The following is a 21990-nucleotide window of genomic DNA, read 5'->3' on the forward strand; positions in this document are numbered from 1 at the left end:
GGCGGGCGCCCGCGCCGCCCCGCGGGGCGCCCCTGCTCCGCCCCGGCCTGGCGCGCCCCGACGCGCCGCCCCGCGCCCCCGGGCCCCGGCGCAGGCCCGCGGCGTCCGCTCCCTGACCATTTCCCGGGGACCTACTGTGCGCCCGGCCCGCCGTGGGTCTGTGCTTAGGGAGGTCGCGCAGACGGCGCTCAGCGCATCTGACAGGAGGACTCGCAGTCCGGGCTCCTCCCGCTCCTCCAGCAAGCTCACCGGCTTGAACCTTCTTTCCAGAATTTCTCGGTACCTGCCACCCCCCTCCCCTCTCCCCGCCCCAGTCTGGGCGCTGCTGCCCTCTGACAGCTCCTCTGACCCCGGCCTTCCTGCAGCCCCACGGGCACCTTTCGGTCCCCCAGACTCTCAGGACATTTGCACATGCCTGTCCCCCTCCCGCTGTGTGGGACCTCTTTGCCCGGCCTTGTACGCGGCTGGCACCTTCTCCTCGTACCTGTGTCCTCCTTATCCGAGAGGCCTGGCCCGAGCACCTTTGCTAAATCAACACCCTGTTCCTGGACACTCTCCATGCCCTCATTTCATTTCCTTCACGTTGATCATCATCCACGGAGCCATTCATCGAAGAATTATTGATCACCTTACTCCCGCTTCTTCACGCCGGTAAACAAAGAGGCAAAGATCCTGTCCCCAGGTGGAGTTTGGGGGAAAGACAGGCAGGCACCAATCAACGGGTAAACCCGCAAGCTGTGCGGGTATATTAGAGGGTGGGGGGAGTCCCCAAAAGGGAAAAAGAACAGGGTAAGGAGGTGATGGTCTAGGGGACACGGTTCTCAAAGAGGCGGTCTCATCAGCCTGTGGGAGTGACCTTGAGAAGGTGACGTTGCAGCCCCGCTCAGGGGACACCTGGTGCGGACACTAAGGGGCGACACCTTAGGGCTTTGGCAAGGAGGACCGAGTAGGAGGTGAGGTCGGCGAGGTGACGGTCCCTCTCCTGCGCTGACTTCTGTGTCTTCACTTAGGGACCCGCTGCAGCTGAGCGGCCCTGCCGGTCTTACCTGCGGTGTCCCAGCTCCCGTCCGGCGGCACGTGGCACACAGTAAGCGCTCAAACATTGTTTGTGGAGTGAATGAGTGAATGGGGGGATGGCCTGGGGTCTGGGGCCGCGCGGTCCCGACCGGGGTGCCCGCGGTCCTGGGGGCCGGTCTGCCCCGGGGCCACTCGGTGGCCGCCGGCAGCCCCTGGCACCTCCTTGGGTCCTGGTCCCGGGAGCGCCACCGCAGCGGGCGCGTCGGGGGGAATTCCGACCCGGGCGCGGAGTCCCAGGAACAGGACCCGCCCCGGCCCTGCCCCGGCCCTGCCCCGCCCTCCGGTGGCTCGCAAACCCTGGAGCCGCCGCGCCCGCCCCGCCCGTGGAGCCGGACGGGGGTTCACTGGGCATGCTCGGAGCCCGGGGAGGCGAGGAGGGGTCTCCCGGGGGCGCCCCCGCAGAGCCCAGCCCGCACGCACCTCCTTGGTTGTCGATGCCTCCCGGAGGGCCTGGGGGCGCTCCCCCTCGCAAAGCGCAATAGGAAACCTGGGAATTCAGAGTCTCCAAAAGGCATTATTCCCTGCCCTCTGCGCTGTGTGATCTGGGCCAAGCCCCTTACCCCCACTGTGCTTCCAATAACTCGAATACCTATCACTTGGATCTGGGCGGAATGTGGGGGCTGAACGGGATAAAAAAAAAAAAAAAAGTGAACGTGTTTAATCCAACTTTAAAGATCCATGTCCTGGAACACCTGAGTGGCTCAGCGGTTGGGCACCTGCCTTAGGCCCAGGGCCTGATCCTGAAGTGCTGGGATCGAGTCCCACGTCGGGCTCCCTGCGTGGAGCCTGCTTCTCCCTCTGCTTGTGTCTCTCATGAATAAATAAATAAATAAAATCTTAAAAAATAAATTTTAAAAAAGATCCATGGGGCAGCCCTGGTGGCTCAGCAATTTAGTGCCGCCTGCGGATTGGAGTGTCATCCTGGAGACCCGGATCGAGTCCCACATCAGGCTCCCTGCATGGAGCCTGCTTCTCCCTCTGCCTGTGTCTCTGCCTCTTTCTCTCTGTGTCTCTATGAATAAATAAATAAAATATGTTTAATAAATAAATAAATAAATAAATAAATAAATAAATAAATAAATAAAAATTTAAAAAGATCCATGTCCTGAGCGCCTACCTCAGTGTGTCATCTGCTACTAGCTTGCCAAGTGCTTGCAAGGAAACGTTAAGTTCACCGACATGTGGATTCTTGGAGTTGTCTCAGTTTGCCTTCCCTGACGGCTGAGGCAGTAACTACCTTTTCTTTCCCCACGTTCAACAGTCATGAGCTTAAACAGTGTTCTTATATTCAAGCGAAAACATATCTGCACACGTAAGGGAAAGAGACCTAGATCTTTGTAAAATTGCGCGTTTCGATCACCATAAACAGAAGCAGGAACAAAAGGAAAGAATATTCCGCGAACTGGAAACTAATGAACGTCCGAAATCAGCAGAATGGTTAGGTTATGGTATATTCGTTGAAATACTAACTAGTTTAGACTAAGCTAGTAGACCATACTGCAGCAGGGGGAAACTTAAAGTACAATGTTCAGAGGGAGGGAAAAGCTGAAAACACAAATACACTGCATAAAGATTATGTCTGCACATTCACCCAGACTGGAAGGAAATACGGGAAAATGTCAATAATTTAATGGGAGGGGGGGAAGGAGTGTGGTTGGTTTCTTTGAGTTTATTGCTAAAAAAACACGAAAAACACAAGTTTATTATTGTCACAGTGTTGTGTTTGCAGTAATAAACAGCAAAAGACCAAATTACAAATTTGTGAAGTTTTGGGAAAGTCTAATCATAATAAAACAATAGTTACTATTATCAGGCTCAAGTACGCTTGACATTTTACACATAATGTGTCTTTAATCCTCATAGTCACTCTCCAGGATGGGTGTTTCTAGCTCAGTTTTATAGAAGAGGAAACAATCTAGGAGCCATTCACAACTAGTAAGAGACAAGGTTAGGACTGAACACAGTTGGTCTGACCTCAAAGCCAGGGTGTTAGGGTTTACAACACTGCCTGCCTGTGTAGTAGCTTACAATGTGTTGATCAGAAGAGAAACCACATATCCTTCATTTTGTGTCTTTTTTGCCTTATTTTTTCTACCTTTGATGTGCTTGTAGGCTGCAAATTGCCTTTAAATGTTCTGGCTTCCTGTTACTATTTTATTGTTGGAGCCAAAATGTTAAAGTCCATCCTTTTCAGCTGTTGCACCTAGAGTGACATGACGTTATTATCAGCAATGACAGTTGATCTTATATCATAAGCTCCCAAACTTTATGGAAATGAAGCTTTTGGATGGACACATAATTTTCTTAGTCTGTGTGGTTGAACCCAGCCATATTGAGAGCAAATAGAGGCCTTGTCGGGACTAAGGCCATCCCTAGTCCCAGATCATGAGGCCAGTCCAGACATAGATTATTTTTCCCTGGGTAATTATTTGGGAGTCAAAATCACAGCATAATGGAACTACCTGGCTCACGGACTCCTCAGAACTTTACTGTGATGAAAAGATACAGGGCTGATAGTCCTGACGATGTTTGCCAAGAGAAAGCCAGAGCCCTAAGAGCAGCCCTCCTCCTACTGCTGATAAACAAAAACAAAACAAAACACCCCAGCTCTCTCTTTTAGTAATGCTGGTTGACTGTTCCTGGCCCAGAAATCCCTAAACAACAAGAAACACAGAAAGCCAATGGGTCATTTCATTGGAAAAGAAGGTGTGCCACGAAGCCAGTAGGCATCACTCGTAATGGGCCAGGTTCGTACAAGAGGAATGCAAGATGTGCAACTGGACACGGTTACTAGCATATTCCCAGAAGCTGCCATTTGGACAGAAAATCTGGTGCCAAGCACTGCACACAGGCAATTGGCTGGGGGCATTTATAGGAAGGATTTCCTGGAAGAATCACTGAGGATTGTCATTCACATCAAACTCAGGAAGTCTGGGCACCACATAGACAGTTTCAATGATTTACAGGGCAGGGCTCCCAGCTGAGATGCTAATGCTCATCAATTATTTGTGTTGTTAATGCAAGCTCATGAAGGGCCTAAGCATCGCCAAATACATGGGCAAGTGGTGCTGTTAATGACAAGCGAAAAGAATACAATGTAAAATTATATAAATAGTATGGCCTCCGCGCTGAATTACCAAGTCAAACCACATAAAACGGCCATTTTGTAGGTCAATAACGGTTGAACATTGGCAACTTCCTATATTTCAACTTAATCCATGCACATAGAAAAAAGACTGGAAAGAACTGCACCAAAATACTAATGGTGACTCTATCTGAGCGTTGCATTTACAAGCAGAGAAACAAGGTATGGAAGGGAGCTTTTATAGGAGAACCTCAGGTCTTTGGGCATCTATTTCTTTGCTATGTCCCTAAATCTTATTTTACGGTAAGTTTCTTTCATTATCAGGAAAAGCGAAACAAGCTTTAAAAGCTGGCAAGCCAAACAAAATGGCGGAGAGAGGGGAAACAGCTACTGTGGAATTGTACAGACACCTGAGAGGTTCCTTTCACGGAGAGGGCAGGCCACCCTGCCCTGACCGGCACTGGCAGTTGACAGAATGTCTGCTCCAGGCCCAGGAGGGAGGGAGAGGAAGGAGTGGTCGGTCAGTGGCCTAGTCAGGAGCCTGTGGAGGGGTGTTCGTCTGACTCGGGACCCAGTTCATCCCCTCAGCCTGTGTTCTTGGGACTCTGGGACTTTGTGGATGTCCCTTTGAGAAACACAAATTGTTAGCCTAAAGTGGGATCCATTGAAAAGTGTCTTTCCATTGCAAATTACCACCACCAAAGGAGTCTTGTCCATTGTCCTTTGATGAACGAACTTGGCTTGGGTACAAGAGCAGCGTTGTGGATTCATTCATCACATTTTTTAAAAAAATTTATTCATGAGAGACAGAGGAGGCTGAGACACAGGCAGAGGGAGAAGCAGGCTCCATGCCCGGAGCCCAGTGTGGGACTTGATCCTGGGTCTCCAGGATCACACCCTGGGCTGAAGGCGGCGCTAAACCACTGGGCCATTGGGGCTGCCCCATTCATCACATGTTTATGAAGCACCTACTGTGTGTCGGGCACTGCTCTAAGTGCTTGGGAGACATGAGTGAACAAAAGAAACAACAATTTCTGCTCTCATGCTCTACCAGGGCAAGCCTGACAATGAACAACAAGCATGATAAACCAGTGAATTATGTTGTGTGTTAAGAGACCGAGGGTAAGGCTCATAGAAAGGGTACTGGACGTGAGGTGGTTGGGGAATTGCAACTTTATTTTATTTTATTTTAAGATTTTCTTTATTTACTCATGAGAGACAGAGAGAGAGGCAGAGACACAGGCAGAGGGAGAAGCAGGCTCCCTGCAAGGAGCCCAATGCAGGGCTCGATGTAGCAGGCCTCTGTTATAAGAGAGTCAGCCATATGATCCCGAGTATGCATACATTTTTAATATTATCATGTAAATGCAAAAATAATGTAACCAGTTATCTCAGAGGGATCTTGGGCCTTCAAGAACACTTGAGTGAACGCTTAGGGATACACACACCTGAGTTGGAAAAATAATTTCCTGATGCACACACTGTGGATGTACCAGAGGACTGGAAGGACCATTATAGGTCCACGGGGACTGCCCGGGTGGCTCAGTGGTGGGATGCCTGGGTGGCTTAGTGGTTGAGCATCTGCCTTTGGCTCGCGTCGTGATCCCAAGGTCCTGGGAATTGAGTCTTGTATCGGGCTTGCCATGGGGAGCCTGCTTCTCCCTCTGTCTCTATGTCTCTCTCTGTGTCTCTTATGAATAAATATTTTAAAAATCTTTTAAAATAGTAGGCCCATGGACCACCATATAGATTTGCTGCTACACAAGAAATGGAAAGGTAAGTCTAGGGATTTCGGAAACCTGCTCTGGAAATGGCAGCAGAAGGTTGTAGCTTTAGAGACAAAGAGAAATGATGACAAATGTGGGGAATGAGAGTTGGTATCCTGAACTGTGGCTGTTGGTGGTTAAGCAGTGGGTGGTGTCATCTTACAAAAGCTGGGGAGAATGGGTTTGTCAAGTCTCCCAACCACACCTTTAAGGTTCAAATGTCCAACAATAGAAGGAGAGAGAAAAAAATACCCAGGGAATATAGAATAGTCATACAGAGGTCATGGCTTCGAAAAATCAGCAACCTTAAGGGAAAGATTCAAGGAATACCCTAATAGAAGATTCTAAGGAGTAGAGTCTGGGAAATACTGAAGGCAGCATTTTTTAAACTTTGATCCAGAACCACACATCATGATCACCTTGAGAGATGGAGTCCTTGTGTAAAAGCAGACTTCTGGCCTCAGCTCAGAGCTTCTGATTCTGCTTGTGGACTCCAAGAACCTGCATTTTATAATTAACTATAAAGGGGTGCCTGGGTGGCTCAGTCGTTTAAGTGTCTGCCTTCAGCTCGGGTCATGATCCCAGGGTCCTGGGATGGAGCCCTCTCCCTGCTAAAGTGGGGAATCTGCTTTTCCCTCTCCCTTTGCCCTTCCTCCCACTCGTGTGTGCACACACGTGTGTGCTCTCTCTTTCTCAAATAAACAAATAAAATCTTTAAAAAAAAGAAATCTTTTGTACACTGAAGTTTTATAATCTCTGTCCTGTAGCCTCCACACTAAGAACCTAGTCTGATAAACTAAGAGGATTCGAAATTTTACCAAAAGATGACCGTGGTCCTGTAGAAATCACTGATGCTTACTTAGATGGATGGGGCAAAGGACCACAGGCTCAGCTTCTTAACCATTTAAAGGGGTAGAAAGAGAGGGGACAGGAGGTAGAGAGAGGGCATCTCCTGCAGGCAAATAGGGACCCCTAGTAGAGAGCTGGCAGGCTTTCTGCCTTCTACTCTTGACCTTGGATCTCTGACTCCATCCACCTGACCATGCTTTCCTGGGGCCAGGAGGAAGCGAACCATGTGACTAGAGAGGAGGTGGTAATGGTGATAGTCACAGTGGTGGTGATGTTTGCTGAGAGGAGTAGACACTAAAATAAACACATTGGAGTGTGTAGAGTACACACAAAACTGAAACTGAGAAGGTCATTACCTCCTGAAGAGGAATTGGACAAGTGGGGGCAGGGGAGGGATGAGTGTTTACCTTTTGCCATAAACCCTTTTGTTCCTTCTGAATTATGCACCATGTGATGTGTAACCTGTTTAAAAGTACATTCTCTGTGGGAAAAAAAATATATCATGATGCATGCATGATGGTTTTTAAAAAATTGGTTTTTTTACATTTTGAGTCCCTCTAAATTTTACTGGCCAAATACAAAGCCCAGGTTACTTGACAAATCAAGGCCGTAACTATGAATAACAGCAGGGCGTAGCACGGTGTAGCTTGCTCGAAAGAGCCATAGGTCACGGGCTCTTACTCCTACTGGCAATTCATGTGGCTGAGGGATGGAACAGAAAGAGCGCTTTGGAGGAGGATAAAGGAATAAGAAAAATCACTTCAGTGATCCCGAGGTCAAGAATGATACTTTCCTGACACAGCTGGTAAGAAAACGGCCGGGAAGTAAGACAGAGTAGCTACCCACGCCTTGCCTGGAAGTCACAGGCATGGAAAGACGATCATCTGAAATCTGTTCTTGCTTGGCTGACCATTCTATCCTCGGGGACACTAGAAACCTGATCTGACCCCCAAAGAAAACTGTGCTTCCAATCCCTGGTGACATTTCAAGAACAGGGGGCACTGTTCAGCCTGCCCAGTGCTCTGGTGACCTTCTAGTGTTGCGTGGATGACACACCACAGGATTTCCTCAACTGCGCCCCGGCGTCCTGCTAGGATGTTGCTCTCATTTTTTCCATGGTACACACAGTCACTGCATTGAAGTCCAAACAGATAGTCCAGCGATGCCTCCATAAACACGAGTCACATGGGAAGTTTAAGGAATCCGTGTTCGGCCAGGGACATCAGAGTTCCTAAGGCAAGCCATCCTCACATACAGCGTCCCGGTTACTGAGAGTCATATGATTTTCTGCCAACACACCCGGGCAGTGATCAGGGACAGACTTCATGTGGCAGCCACCAAGGCCTACCCAGATACTGTTCTTCTTCACCCCAAATTCTCTGATCCAGGGTGAAGTTCTCCAGCTATTATATCAGAAAACATTACTCTCTGTCCATTTCTTTATCTCCTTGGGCTTCTCCTAGTTTGGTCTTCAATGCCACCACCTTGCCCAGCCTTGTCATCCGGCCCAATCACTGGCAAATCTTTCTTGCTTCCTCTTGAAGAATGAAGGCGACTCATGTCAACCTCCTAAAACAGATCATTTGACCATCGCTGCCTGTTGAAATCCTACCCTTCTTTTGAAGTTATCTGACAAGCTACCTCTTCCTAGGTTACCCCAAGTGGTTATGAACAGTCTAATCCCTGCACCCCTGCAGTTTTGGTCTGTTCTTTCATGTTTCTCATCGTGTGCTGACTCCCATGTAGTTATTAATGTACATGCCCCTTTTGGAAGGCTCTTGGAAAATCTTCTCAATGGGGTCATGATGTCATGATGCCATGATGCCATGTGGGCTGTGACTATTATTTCTGAGCAAGGTATGCAAAGGGCCATGAGTCTCTTCTCAAAAATTGCCTGCCTCTCTGCAATAAGCAAGAAGTTCTGGCATATCTAAAATCCTTCTGGAGTTCTTTCTGGAATTCTGCTTGCGAGCTTAATAATTAAGTGGCCAATGGACAGAAAAGAGATACAGACAGATGTAGACACACAGGGAATATAAGAAGATATAGAAGATAAGCTAAGGGAGAAAAATGAGCAGTAGTGTCTCAAATAAAGTATAATTAATTTGTGCACTCTCAATTTCTACGTAAAACAAAGGAATTAGGACATTGCCCCTGCCTCTCCACACTTGGGAGTCACCTCCTTGTGCTGGCAGAAGGTCTACAGGTCAAGGACACACCCCTTTGTTGTCTACCTGGGTTGCTGCGTGAGCTAATTCCAAACCAGCTCTGGGGCCCATGACCTTCATCTTTGGGCAGTAGGACCAGGAACCACAGGGTGAATAAAATCCATCATAGAAATTACCAGGGAATAGAGGGGGCCTAAAAACTCCTTGATGTCTTGCAGTTTCAATTTCACTGTAATCTAGAATCATGATCAGTCTCAAGCTTGGGAAGCTGCCCCGGTTTTGTCAGCACCCATGAAAATATTTTATCCTTACATTATAGGGTCCAAAGGATTGAGGGCAGTTTTCATTTCTCTCTCGGTCATTTACAATCTGAGTAAGAGGAGGCTTTCTTTGACTGCATAGGCCGACTCAGGAGCCCCTCCTTCTGCATTTAGATCCCACTAGATTTACGCTTAACACATCACATACAGTTGAGCAAGCCAGCTGCCCCAACTGTGAACTCACATCATTTTTTTTTTTTTTTTATGATGGGAACCTAGATAGAATCTGGCACCTAATAAGAGTGTGAAGAGTGAGAAAATTAGTTGAAATTGGATTGCTTTATTGATGTGTTTCTGTCAGTCCAAGTCCCTTGACTTCCTAAGGCCAGCATATTATTTTCCATTACATTTGGTTCATTGGCATAAAAAAAATGTACATAATACTAGCGCATATTTCAAATGCCAATTCACATGAGAGAACAATTTCCCAACAGTGTTATCTAGTTTCTTCTCAAGTTCCCTGGGTTGAGGTCAGTCTTTGTAGTTAATGTTGGGTTCCTGACCCAAACACAGCCTGTGCCAGTTATGAAAAAAAAAAAAAAAGTCAGTTTTCCATGGTTTGGATAAAGAGGTGACCGTGGGAACATGTACAGCTCTGTCTCTGGTTCTGGTGAAGTCATTGAAAAGCCAACCCAGCCTGGCTATCCTGTGCGCCCACACGGAAATGAGGAGAGACAAGGACTGCAGAGCAAGAGGAAGTACACCCCTTCTGCAAACCAGCCTTGGTGTGTGGAGCCGAGGAGAGTACCCGTCCCATCCAGGAGGAAAAATATCTCTTTTGCTATTTATTAAGAAACACTGAAGTGATCTTGAAAACCATGCTATTCAAAGAAAAAAAAATATGGACCCAATCTATTCAGAGGAAAAATCCAAATGCAGATAAAGCCTTATGAATAGAAATGGATTATTTTAGCACTGTTGATAATTGCTAAAAATATGAAATAAGGGACTGAATGAATATGCAACCCTGTGTCCCACCGATTACCCTATAACTCTTAAAATTATTTTACAAAGAGTTTGTAATGACCTGGGAAAATGCTTGTGATATAGTTTAGATAAAGAGTGTAAGACAAAGCTGTATTCATAGCATAACTTTGTAAAAAAATAAATAAATTTATGAGCGTAAAAAATCCTGAAAGTATAGTAAAATATTAAGAGTAATGACTTCTAGATAATGATGTATCTATCCGATATCTTAGTTTGTTCGGGCTGCTACAACAAAATACCATACACTGGGTGGCCTATAAACAACAAACATTTATTTCTTACAGTTTTGGAGGCTGGGAATTTCAAGATCAAGGCATTGGTAGATTCAGTGTCAGATGAGGACGTGCTTCCAAGGTTTATAGACAGCTTCTTCTCACTTTGTTCTCACACAACAGAATGGGGTGAGGGAACTCTTTGGGGTCTCTTTTATAAGGCCACGGATCCCAATCATGCGGGCTCTACGTTCATGACCTAATCACCTGCCAAAGGCCCCACCTCCAAATATCATCACATTAGGGATTAGATTTCAACCTAGACATTTTGGCAGGACATGTTCAGTTTATAACAACTGGTGATTTTCTTCATATTTTTCAAATCTTCTACAACATATGTATAGCACTTCAAAAATAAGAATGAAATATTTTTTAAAATCTATGTGACCAGTAGCAAACATAAAGCTTTTTTCTCAGATAATCATATGGGAAGGTATTTTTATATCCGGGTGACTGTAGCATTGACCACAGGAATTTCATGACTCTTCTGTGGGAGGTTTAACTATGGTACCTATGATCCCCATGGCCACCTCACTCCCTTATACCAGGCCTCTTGGCAGTTCTTCTGAGTCCTAGAATCCCCATTGGTTGGGAAGCCCATGAGCCAGGGAGACACTTAGCATGATCAGTCGGATTCCCTCCTAGAAATTTAAACACAGCAGAAAAGATGTGAAGACACACAAAGAAAGCCTAAGATCAAGAGACAGCCAGAGGAATTGTGGTTGAATATTACACAAAAGACTTGTACCAAACTGACTTCCTGATGTACACACCCCTGTGTTGTCCCCTCCCACACAGAGGCTTAGCCAAAGTGACTTGATTTGGCCAATGGGACATCAGTGAACATGACACAAGTAGATGTTTAACAGACACTGGTGCACGAGGACTGGCCCTCTTGGAACCCTGAGACCACCACACTGTTTAGAAGCCCAGGATGAAGAGGAGAGAGGAGAGAGGCACAGCCATGCAGGTTTGTCTCAGCTGAACCCAGAGAAGACCAGTAAAAGAACCACTCAGCCAACACATTGTATCATGAGATATTTTTTAAAAATTAAAAATTGTCGTTTTCAGCCACTGTGTTGGGAGTGGTTTGTGACCAGCAATGGATAACTGGAAGGAACAGGAAGTCCTGTTACTGAGGACTCCGCCTTACATCCTTTCCATTTCCAAACTGCTTTTCTTTGAGATTTCCATCATCTCTACTTATCTTTTTAGTCTTTTAGCAACACTGTGTTATTTTAAGGCAGGTGGTGTCAAACCCCAGTGTTCAAAGACCTGAGCCGAAATCCAAGTGTCTTTAGGAGAGGGATGTTGTGGGTCTTATTCACCATGACACCCAAGTGGAATGGTGTCTGTCACATAGCAAGACCTTAGGACATATTTGTAGGTAAATGAACAAGCAGGTCTTGGGAGCTTATTTAAAATATAGATTCTAGGGGTGCCTGGGTGGCACAGTCAGTTAAGTGTCTGACTCTCGATCAGGTCATGATCTCAGGGTTGTGAGATCGAGCCTCACGTCAGGCTCTGTGCTGGGCATATAGCCTGCTTAAGATACTCTCTCCCCGCTTTCCCCGCCCCTCCCCCCAGCTCCATGCTCCCACACTTCTCTCACTCTCAAAATAAATAAACTAAACTAAAATAAAATATATATTCCAGGGCCCCACCTCTGGAGACTCTGACTCTGGGTTGGGTCCAGGAAACTGCATCATGATTTTTTATAAAATATTTTATTCAAATTCAATTTGCCAACGTATAGTAGAACACCCAGTACTCCTCCCATCAAGTGCCCTCCTTAGTCCCCGTCACCCAGTCACCCCATTTCCCCATCCTCCTCTGGAAATTGCACCATTATTAAGCCACCTGAGTGAAGCCAAGGCAGGTGGCCTGTGGGACCCATCTTCACCATCAGGGCCTCAAGTTACTCAAAATCAAAAGCCAATTGATCAATTTTCCAGCTGTCTGTGCACCAGAATCGCTTGGGGAGCTTGTTCTTGATATTAGTCCCTGCTCCTCACTCCTGACCTACCAAATCTGAAAATTGCTGAAAGTGAAAATCTATTATGTGTATTATTAAGAAACTCCTGGGTGAATGTGATGCAGCTGGTCCACAAGCGTAAGGGCATTTGGAAACCACTGGCCCAACCAACACAATTTTCTGAAAGTCATTTGGCCACCAGACACACTTTTCTCATTCTGGAGAACAGAGGACACATCCCTCCCTCAATTAGATATCTCACACTAATCTCTCTCTGGTTTTTGTTTTTTTTTTTAAAGAGGTTTTCATGATGACTGTGAGAAGTATTTGTTAGGGACTCTTTCTAAGCCTAAATGTCTCATCTGTCAATCAGATGTTCCTAACACCTGCCCTCTTTAGTGCCTGAAGGACTAAAATGAGGTGAGGTGCATGACGGCACTTTGAAACTAAGCACACCATGCACGTGATTCGTGAGCCTTTAATCATAAATGTGTCATGCAGGGGATTATAGTATTTCCATTGACTTTTAGATAAGCAACCAGATTCATTATGGGTTATCTCATTCTCCTAAGGAAGGGAGAGCCAGCCCTTTGGGATCCCCACATAAAATGTTTCAGGGATAGGAAGCCCTGGCTACATTTCTAATTCCTTCATGTGGTGTTCAAAGCCATGTGTAATCTGAGCCCTGCATCACCTTCGTCTCTCCTGACCCCTCTCTTCCACACCTTCCTGCTCCCCCTCATCCCCACCCTGCCCCATGCCAGCCCTTCAGAAACGCTAATGCAGCATTGCTGGGTCACCTCCTCCACAAGCCCTGGCTCAAGCTGGGGCACTACGTCTGGAATGTTCTTTATTAATGTCCAATCCCTGTCTACCTGGACCTTTCCTGAACCTTTGGTGTCTGTTACTATCTTCCACCCTCTGGCCAGAATTGACCAGCCTCTGTTTTGAACCCCCACTGAACATCCATCCAAGATCCTATAGCACTTGGTTGCACTTACCTAGATCACTCTACCCTCTTCCTTCACCTCGAGGGCAGGCACTTTTCCTGACTCCTCCCTGGGTCTCTGGCCCTGAGCACAGTGCCTGGCACAGAGAAGGGACTAACAAATATTTGTTGATTGCACGAAAGTTCCGGGCTGTCTTTGGGGAGGTCTTAACTTCTAGGGAAAGAAAAATGCTCCTGCCTGGCAGTGGCCACTTATGGCTCTCTGACTCTGATTTCCTGCTGTTGTCCTTTATCCCTCTCTCCTCCATGCCAAGACTTAGGAAAACCAAACAACTTGCAACAAGCTGCTTGCCTGACCTCGAATGGGTGGGACTATCCAGCAGGTTCAGGAGAGTTTTCCTAAGTGGGTATTATTATAAATGTGATGTTTGATATAAATGAAAATTTAAGATATTAGTGAGAAATCTCTTCTGAAGGCCAGTTTTGAATTGTTGGCGTCTACTAGCTACCTCCAGCTGGGTGTCCCAGAAGCACTTCAAACCCAACCAGTTCCAAACTAACAAATTGGCTCCAGCCCACAAGCCTGCTCCTTGTCCATTGACGATCTGCCCGGGGGCCTGGGCTCCCAGCTCCAAATCCTCCCTCTTTCCCTCCCTCCCTCTCTCTTGCCATCCAAGAAAAATGACTTCTTCTCTTTATTCTACCCCCACAAGATTTCTCACATCCTTCCCAAGCTCTGCTTTCTGCTTCAGGACCTCTTGTCTCTCACTGGAGCTCTTGCAAATAGCCTCCCAGTTGGTCAGCCAGCTTCCTCTCACTTTTTTTCTCGGAATACTGATAACAGGTTCATCTTGCTGAAGCACAGATTTGAACAAGGCTCCTCTGCTTGAAAATATACAATGCTTCCCCATGGCCTACCTCCTGGAAAAGTCTAAACTCCTTAGTCTGCAGGGTATTTGATAGCAACACATCTGTCTGATTGCACAGCATCTCCTGGGAAGTGAGAATGTAAGGAGGAGGCAGCAAGAAGCCTTCATTTGTTCACCAAATATTGATTAGCACCCGTGATGCGTCATACTCTGTTCTAGGTTCTAGAGATAGTGTGAAGTCTTTGATTTTATGGAGCTTAAATGTGAAGAGAGAAAGTGGAGTCACTGTCGTCTGCTTTTATGATGACCTGTAGCCCGAAAAGCAGGACTGCATGGATTGCATTGGCTCCAGTTCTTCCTTCTTCTCTGCATCCATGCTCTTTGCCACGTAACCTTGAAGCTCCTTATGCTACGAGTAGATGGATATGTCCCTGCTCAACTCGGGGGCCTGGCCGTGTGACTTGCTTTGGCCAATGGGTCAATGGGTTGTTAGCAGGTGTTACACAATTAGAGGCTTGAAATATGTCTGCGTAGTTAAGCTTGTCCTTCTTGCATTTCTGCTTCTGCCATAAAAAGACTGCCCCAGGTAGATTGCTGGTCCCAGGAGAACGAGAAACACGAGAAGTAGAACCACACTGTGAAGGAATGGTGGTCGTTTTAAGATGCTGTGTGTGGAGTGGTTTGTTATGTAACATTGTTGGGGCAACAGCGGATCGATTCTTTCCTCCATGAGCTCCTCTCGACATCCTTGCACTGGGGTTGCTGTTCCAGAGGAACTGGGCTGCTGTGGGGGGTAGGGGTGGGGGTCTCTCACACTTCCTTTCCTCTGTACAAGTAAACCCTTCCATGTAAGGAATATTTTAATGTAGCCATTTACACCAGCACCTAAGAAACCTGAGTATGGGGGTCCCTGGGTGGTTCAGTCAGTTAAGCGTCTGTCTTCAGCTCAGGTCATGATCCTGGGCCCATGGGATCGAGCCCCTCATCGGGCTCCTTGCTCAGCGGGGAGCCTGCTTCTCCTTTTCCCTTTGCCTGCTGCTCTCTCTTTGTGTGTCAAATACATAAATAAAATCTTTAAAAAAATAAAAAAAGAAAGACAAGAAACCCAAGTAGGTCTTTTCCTTGCAACCCGAATGAGCCTAACTTAGGTGATGTCTCCTCTACTGTCACAGGTCCCTGAGGGAAGAGATACTGGCACAGAACCTGGTGTAGTGCATGGTATACCCCACTAGTTGTGAGTCCAGATGAAACTCTGGTCACAATAAGTGAATTTAATGAAGCAGTCTTCCCTAGATCCTGTCTCTCCCGAGATCTTTTTCCATGCAGGAGGCTATTGTAAATTCAGTTTATCTGTCCATTCCACCCCCACACCCTGCCATTGGTAAAAGGAAGACACTGTGCTGGGCCCTGAAATATACAGGCAAATCAGGCATTGCAGATCTTGTCCTAGTAGAGATCACAGATTAATAGAAAGATAAGTAGACTATTCCAAGGTGCTGAGATAAGATCTGTCAGAGAAATGAGAACAAGATAAGAAGGCAGTGCAGACTAATCCAGCTTGGTGGCTCAGAAAAAGACTTCAAGGATAAGATGACACTTGAGTTTTGATTGGCAAAGAGGAGTTGACCAGGTAGAAAAAGGAGAAGAACGTTCTGGGGAGGAAGGTTAAGCAAGTGCATGAACTTAAAATCCATGATGAGGGTGTCCCGGTGTGGGGGGAGGGCAGGGAGGGTGTGGGAAATGATGGGAAATGAGGTAGAAACTCAGGCCTGGCCAGGTGTGAAGAGCCTTGTGTGCTACAGTGAGGAGTCTAGACTAGGCCCTGAGGACACTGGGGAGCACTGAAGATTCCAAGCAGGGGAGTGAAATGTTTAGATTTTACGTATTTAAAAGATCCCTCTGACGGTGGTTGTGGCTTGGGAAGGAGCAAGGGAGCTTATTCGGTCATAACAGGAATACAGGGGGAAAATTTCGATGACCTGGAGTGTTGCTAGAAACCTAGAAAAGTGAGGGAATGGGAGAGTTAGGGGTTGAATGGATGGACCAGGTATCTGGTACCTGGCGCCTGGTACCTGGAGAGAGCAGTGTTGAGATGGCCCCAGGCTGCTGCTTAAACACAGGCCGCATGATGATACCACTCACTGAGGTTGGGAGCCTTGGGGTGGGGTGGGGAGGAAGATGTGTTCCCTTAGGGTCACGTGGGTCAGCAGGGGGCCTGGGGAGCCTCTAAATGTATGTCTCATAGGCAGCTGAACACCCACACTCAGGAGAAATAAGTATTTGGGTGTCATAAGGTGTGATGGTGGTTGAAATCATGGGTTTGGCTTGTTACTTTGCCTGCCCAGAGCTGCTTGCAGACGCACTGAAGAGTCATCTGCACATGGTAGGAATGACTTTGGAAGTCCTAGAAGAACCCCTACATGTATGTAAGAGGCTATCCTAGGATATTCACGCGGGGACCATCCTTTTTCAACTTCATCTGGCCAGAACTCTCCAGGGAGCCCAGGCCATGCTCAGTAATGAACGAGTGAAGTCCCCTGGTGCTCTGGAAGTAGCAGATGGAAAACCAGCTTTGTTAGACCTTGTATCATAACCTGATTCTGGGGGATCCCTGGGTGGCTCAGCGGTTGAGCGTCTGCCTTCGGCTCAGGGCATGATTCTGGAGTCCCAGGATCGAGTCCCACATTAGCTCCCTGCATGGAGCCTGCTTCTCCCTCTGCCTGTGTCTCTGCCTCTTTCTGTGTGTCTCACAAATAAATAAATTAATTAATTAAAAAAAATAAAATAAAAAAATAACCTGATTCTGTAGGTTCAAGTTACGAATTAACAGCATTCAAAATTCTCATAATTCCATACCTTCCAGAGATCCCCAGGTGATCTCTACAGTCACCTTCAGGTATTTTCTGAGAGTACAAATCCTCAGGCCCCACGGATAGATATGTTGATTTAGTTGGTCTGGGCCAGAGCCTAAGACTCTGCTTTTGAAACAAGCTTCTGAAAGGTTTCTTTAAAAAAAAAAAAAAGAGTTTTATTTATTTATTTATTTATGAGGGACACACAGAGAGGGGCAGAGACACAGGCAGAGGGAGAAGCAGGCTCCCTGCAGGGAGCCCAATGTGGGACTTGATCCCAGGACCCCAGGTTCATGCCCTGAGCTGAATGCAGATGCTCATCGACTGAGCCACCCAGGTGTTCCCTGAAAGGTTTCTGATGCTGATGCAATGTGGGCCATATTTTGAGCGAAGCTACTCGTGCTGGATATTCCCCATTCCTCCCTCCAGATCTGCTCTTTGCTTTTACCGGTAGCTGTAGTCTGTGTCCAGTCAGGCTGCCTTCTGTGGCCGGCACCAGGGTGGGCATTGACCCCCACCCCCCCCCCCACCCCCCGCCAAGCTGTGGTTTGGCTGCCGCTATATCCATGGCTCCTGTTGGGCAGCCCCCCTGCTGGCTGCCGCTCTCCCCAGATTCTATGCCAGCTCCCTTCCTGTACCCCTGCAGGCCCGGGGTAGTCACGGCTTCTCACAGCAGCTGGCCTCTGGGGGGCTTCGCTGTCTTTATTTCCTCTGACTCCATCCAGACATCTAAAGAATTCGTTTATTACGTGCTCATCAATTACCTCTTGGAGTGTGCCCTCCGCTTCCTGCCAAGGCAGAAAAACAAAAACAGTGACTGGAAAGAGTCAGGAATTCTGGGCCCAGTTCAGTTCAGTTCAATTCAATTCAGCAAACATGTTTGCTGAGCGAGGTCCTCCGAGCCGGGCTCGGTGCCAGAAGCCGGGGACACGGAGAGTGACTTAGACCCAGTACCTGCCTAGAGAGGGCTCGCAGCCTAACGGGAGACAGAGCCCCGGGATGCAGGGCGGTGATGTGGCGGCCCAGGGTGACGTTGGAAGTGCCGGGGGCACCGCTGTGCCAGCACTGGCAGGACACAGAGGCTTCCCAGGAGAGGGGACATGGAGAATTTGGGTGGGCAGGAAAAGAATGAGATAGAAGTTCAGGTGGAGACAGAAGTGTTAGGTCTGCTTTGTCTGCTGAGAGGAGGAACAGAAGCTGAGCTCTTCGTGCCCGCTCTGCTGGGAGCCAACTCAGAGTCTTGAGATGTGGGGGGCGGGCCTGGGACAGGTGCTGCTCAGGGTACCCCTGCCTCCAAGTGTTCTCTGTGGCCCGGGAACCTCCCATTCTTTCCCAGCTTCTGTGATCTGGACTCCTCTCCTTCTAAAGCAGGTCTACGCTCCAAGGGTTGTCTGGGAGAAAAGAGGGGAGATTGCATGCAGTAATGTGTGTGTGGGGAGGGGGGCTGGTCCATGAGGTTAAGACAAAAGAGCAGCTCTGGCGGGTATGTGCAACACACTTCCCATTTGGGACTCCTGACTCCACAAATATCTCCATTGTCTTTAAAGGAAGACGAGTCTGGCAAACTCTTATTCATCCTTCAAAAGCCGACTGAGAGTCCACCTTCTCCGGGAAGACTTCCTGGAACTCCCTCATTAGTGCTCCTTCTTTATATTCATCATAGTCTTTGGTAATATGTACGATCACCGGCCTTTCTAGCCTGTTCAACGACTAGATCCTCGCACACATAGCTGTGACCTACTCGTCTCTTTCTTTCTGGGACCCCGCACTGGGCCCAGGGCATAACAGGGCATGAGAAAATATCTGCTGAACAGAACTAAAAGGAATTCTTGCTGCATTAGCAGAAGTAGTAATAATAATAATGGCGATATTATCAGCCCTATTAGAGGAATGAGGGACTGCGGCCCAGGGGCAGTGAAGGGGCTTGCTCATCCTGGTGGCACAGCCCATAAATGACAGGACACAACTGGGACTTGAACCCGAGCAAGCCTGTTGATTCCAAGGGCTCGAGTACACATGGCTGGGCTCTTCACCCACACGGGCGTGGCGTGCAGTGGCTGACCAGTGCTCCTCGGCCAGGAGACTGAAAACAAGAGCACCCGTTGACAGAATGATTGCTCCTGACCAGGAACTGTCGGAGCACTCCATTTCCAGCAGCTCACTTAACCCTGACCTCAGCTTCGGGAGGTATGTGTGCGATCATTGCCTGATTCTAAACATTAGGATCCAGAGAAGCGGTTAAGAAATGCACCCACGGAGAGGCAGAGCTTGCCTTCAAACTCAGCCTTGTTCGGGAGCCGATGCTCCAAACCACTGCACTTTCCCCAGGGAGCGTGTCACCAGCTTTAGATTCAGGAAGAAAGAGGAAGCACTTACATATATTGTATTTGTCGTTGTTGTTGCTGTTTTTTTTTTTTTTAGTGAGAGAGGGACAGAGGCAGAGGGAGAGAATCTTAAGCAGACTCCGTGCCCAGCGCAGAGCCTGACCTAGGGCTCCGTCTCACCACCCTGAGATCATGACCTGAGCCGAAATCGAGTCGGATGCTTAACCTACTGAGCCACTCAGGCACCCCTCTATATCTTGTATTTATCTGCAAGAGGTTTATAAACCAAAACTATGCCTCTACATTATGCTGGGGGGGGGGGGTGGGGACAAGGAAAAGAAGAATATTTCTAGAAACATCCTGAATTATACAAACTGAGAGTCTTAGAAAATTTAGGACCTTGCAGAGCAAATTGCATGGGCCTGGCGCAATGTGCTTGTTCTGCTACTAAGCAGTTGTGTTATCCTGGGCACATGTCTTCCCCTCTCTGGATTTTGTCTACTTCCTCCTCGGCCTAAGCCTTTGCAAAAGCGTTTTCCTGGATTGCCAAGCCCCAGGCAGCTTGGCTCAAGCGCAGTCTTTCACTGCCCTCTGCTGTCCAATTGCAGCCCTGCCAGCGGTTTGAAAGGAGAGGCCACCTAGGTCTGCACCCAGCCGTGAGCAAGCAAGGGCGCCCCCAGGAGAAGCCCCCAGGACGCGAAGCAAAGGCCAGGCCTGTTGCATGCTTTCCAAGACTCAGAAGTCCTGCCCACAGAATTTCAGTTGTTGCCCGAAGCCTCTACACCCTGACGTGGTGCCACCTGCACTCTGATGGTCCTCGGATTGTGTGGCAGCTACTTGTGGACGTGCCGTTCATCCTAATAAGCACGGTACCTGGGGTTGCTCATTCTATATTCCCTTCCTGCCCCCCAGAAGAGTGTGTGACACAAAGGCCCTCAGTTCAGGCTTACTGAATGGCTGACGAATGGTGAGAAGAATGAATGAACCAACAAGAGAGAGGGCCCCCTGCAGAAAAGTCTAGGCTGGGGAGGAGCAGGAGTAGAGGGGCAGCTCTGAGCTTGGAACCAGTGAACGCTGGGCTGGCTATGGCTTCCCATCTGCCTGGAACACAGTGGGAACACTTCCCACTTCCCATGCCTGGCTTCACCTGGATCCCACTTGATCCCACCTTGTTCCTTCTGGGGTCAGCTCAGTAATGATTTCCTTTGGGAGCTCTCCTCTGACTCCCACTGGTCGCAGTGACATCTGTTTTCTATTTGGTACCATGGTGCCCTGAGCTCTTCCTCCCAAAACACTTAGCAAACTATTTCCGACTCCCATTTGCTCGTCTTCCTCAGTACACTTGCGCTCCCATGAGAGCAGGGACTGTGCCTCTCTTGTTCGCTCTTCCGTTGCTGGTGTTTTAAAAAGGTGCCCGTGCTTCCCCCCTGCAGCTTAAATATTCTTTGTTGAGTAAATAGTATGTGAAAAATAACATGAACGGGCTCAAGAAATCCAAGATCGAGATGAAAATCATAGAAAGGACTCAGAGAGTGTCTACTGTCATCCTCTCATTGTACAGATGGGAAAATTGAGGCTCAGAGAGGCCCTGCAGGTTGTCAGAGGCAGAGCTGGAGTTAGACGGCTCTGGTGTGGATTGTCTGGGTTGTCTTTGCTGTCTGGTTTATCTAAGAGATAAAGGAGTTAAGCTCTTTGGACCAGCAGCATTAGCACCACCTGGGACTTGTCAGGCTGCCCAGATGCACTGAGCCACAATCTTAGTTTTGACGAGATCTCAGGTGTTTTGTAGACACATACAGTCTAGGAGGTGCTGGTTTCAGTGACCAAGGGGACAGCGAGCCTGGCTTAAAAGTCATCCCAGTTTGTTCAGGAAAGCCAGTTTGAAAAGTGGGAAAGAGAACCTGGCCAAAAAATATTGTGGCATTTGGTGCATGCTGTAGGCAAAAGATCAGAAGCGTATGCCCCCTCCCCTTCCAAAGTTCCAGGTGGTTTGGAAGTCCAGGGCCTGGCCTGATAGGGGACGATGGTTCAAATTCAGGTGAGGTGAATAAAGGCGCCTTGAATAAAGGGAAACTCCCAGAAGCACAGCTGATCAGCAAGCCTCTGCTGCAAATTTCCAGCTTTTTTAAGTTCTCCAATTAAAAAAAAATATTTATATATATATATATTTTTCAAATGTATATTCATTTATACAAATAATTCCAACCGTGCTGCTTGAGGTGGTGGTGACATTGTCAAATGGTGCAGCCTGTTTGGTAAACGCTACAACAATATGTAGGAACAACCATAGCATACTTTATCCTGCTGGAGCAAGTAATGCCATTTACAGAAAGTGATCCTAGGAGACTTCCGACAGACGAGAGAAGCTAGATGCATGAGGATGCTTATTTCAGCTGAAAGCGGAAAATAAGACATGAAAAGAGAACAGTCTGAGCAAATCAGGATATGGGATCTTTCCAAAGACCGTTTACAATTATAGTGTAACTAATATGTCTCA

General features: G+C 47.7%; 1 protein-coding gene and 1 long non-coding RNA gene across 5 annotated transcripts in view; one reads left to right on the forward strand and one right to left on the reverse strand.

Annotated features, from left to right (window-relative positions):
• Positions 1 to 21990, reverse strand: part of PTPN3 (protein tyrosine phosphatase non-receptor type 3) — a 141501-nt gene that overhangs the window by 105762 nt on the left and 13749 nt on the right. Inside the window, exon 1 of one of the 3 annotated variants that reach the window (XM_025432052.3) lies at positions 1047 to 1186. The exons of the other annotated variants lie outside the window; for them this stretch is intronic. The gene's annotated coding sequence lies outside the window, so the exon portion shown is untranslated. Of the gene's footprint in view, positions 1 to 1046; positions 1187 to 21990 lie in introns of those variants that run through there. 3 annotated transcript variants of the gene reach the window in all.
• Positions 55 to 2648, forward strand: LOC118350175 (uncharacterized). Of its 2 annotated transcripts, XR_004803483.2 has the most exons (4): positions 55 to 279; positions 366 to 651; positions 1011 to 1087; positions 1752 to 2648. It is a non-coding gene; the product is annotated as an uncharacterized LOC118350175 (long non-coding RNA). The 2 variants fall into 2 exon arrangements; XR_007414135.1 differs by having other exon boundaries at positions 55 to 651.

Source organism: Canis lupus, chromosome 11 (genome assembly GCF_003254725.2).
Source record: "Canis lupus dingo isolate Sandy chromosome 11, ASM325472v2, whole genome shotgun sequence".
Taxonomy (NCBI): Eukaryota; Metazoa; Chordata; class Mammalia; order Carnivora; family Canidae; genus Canis; species Canis lupus.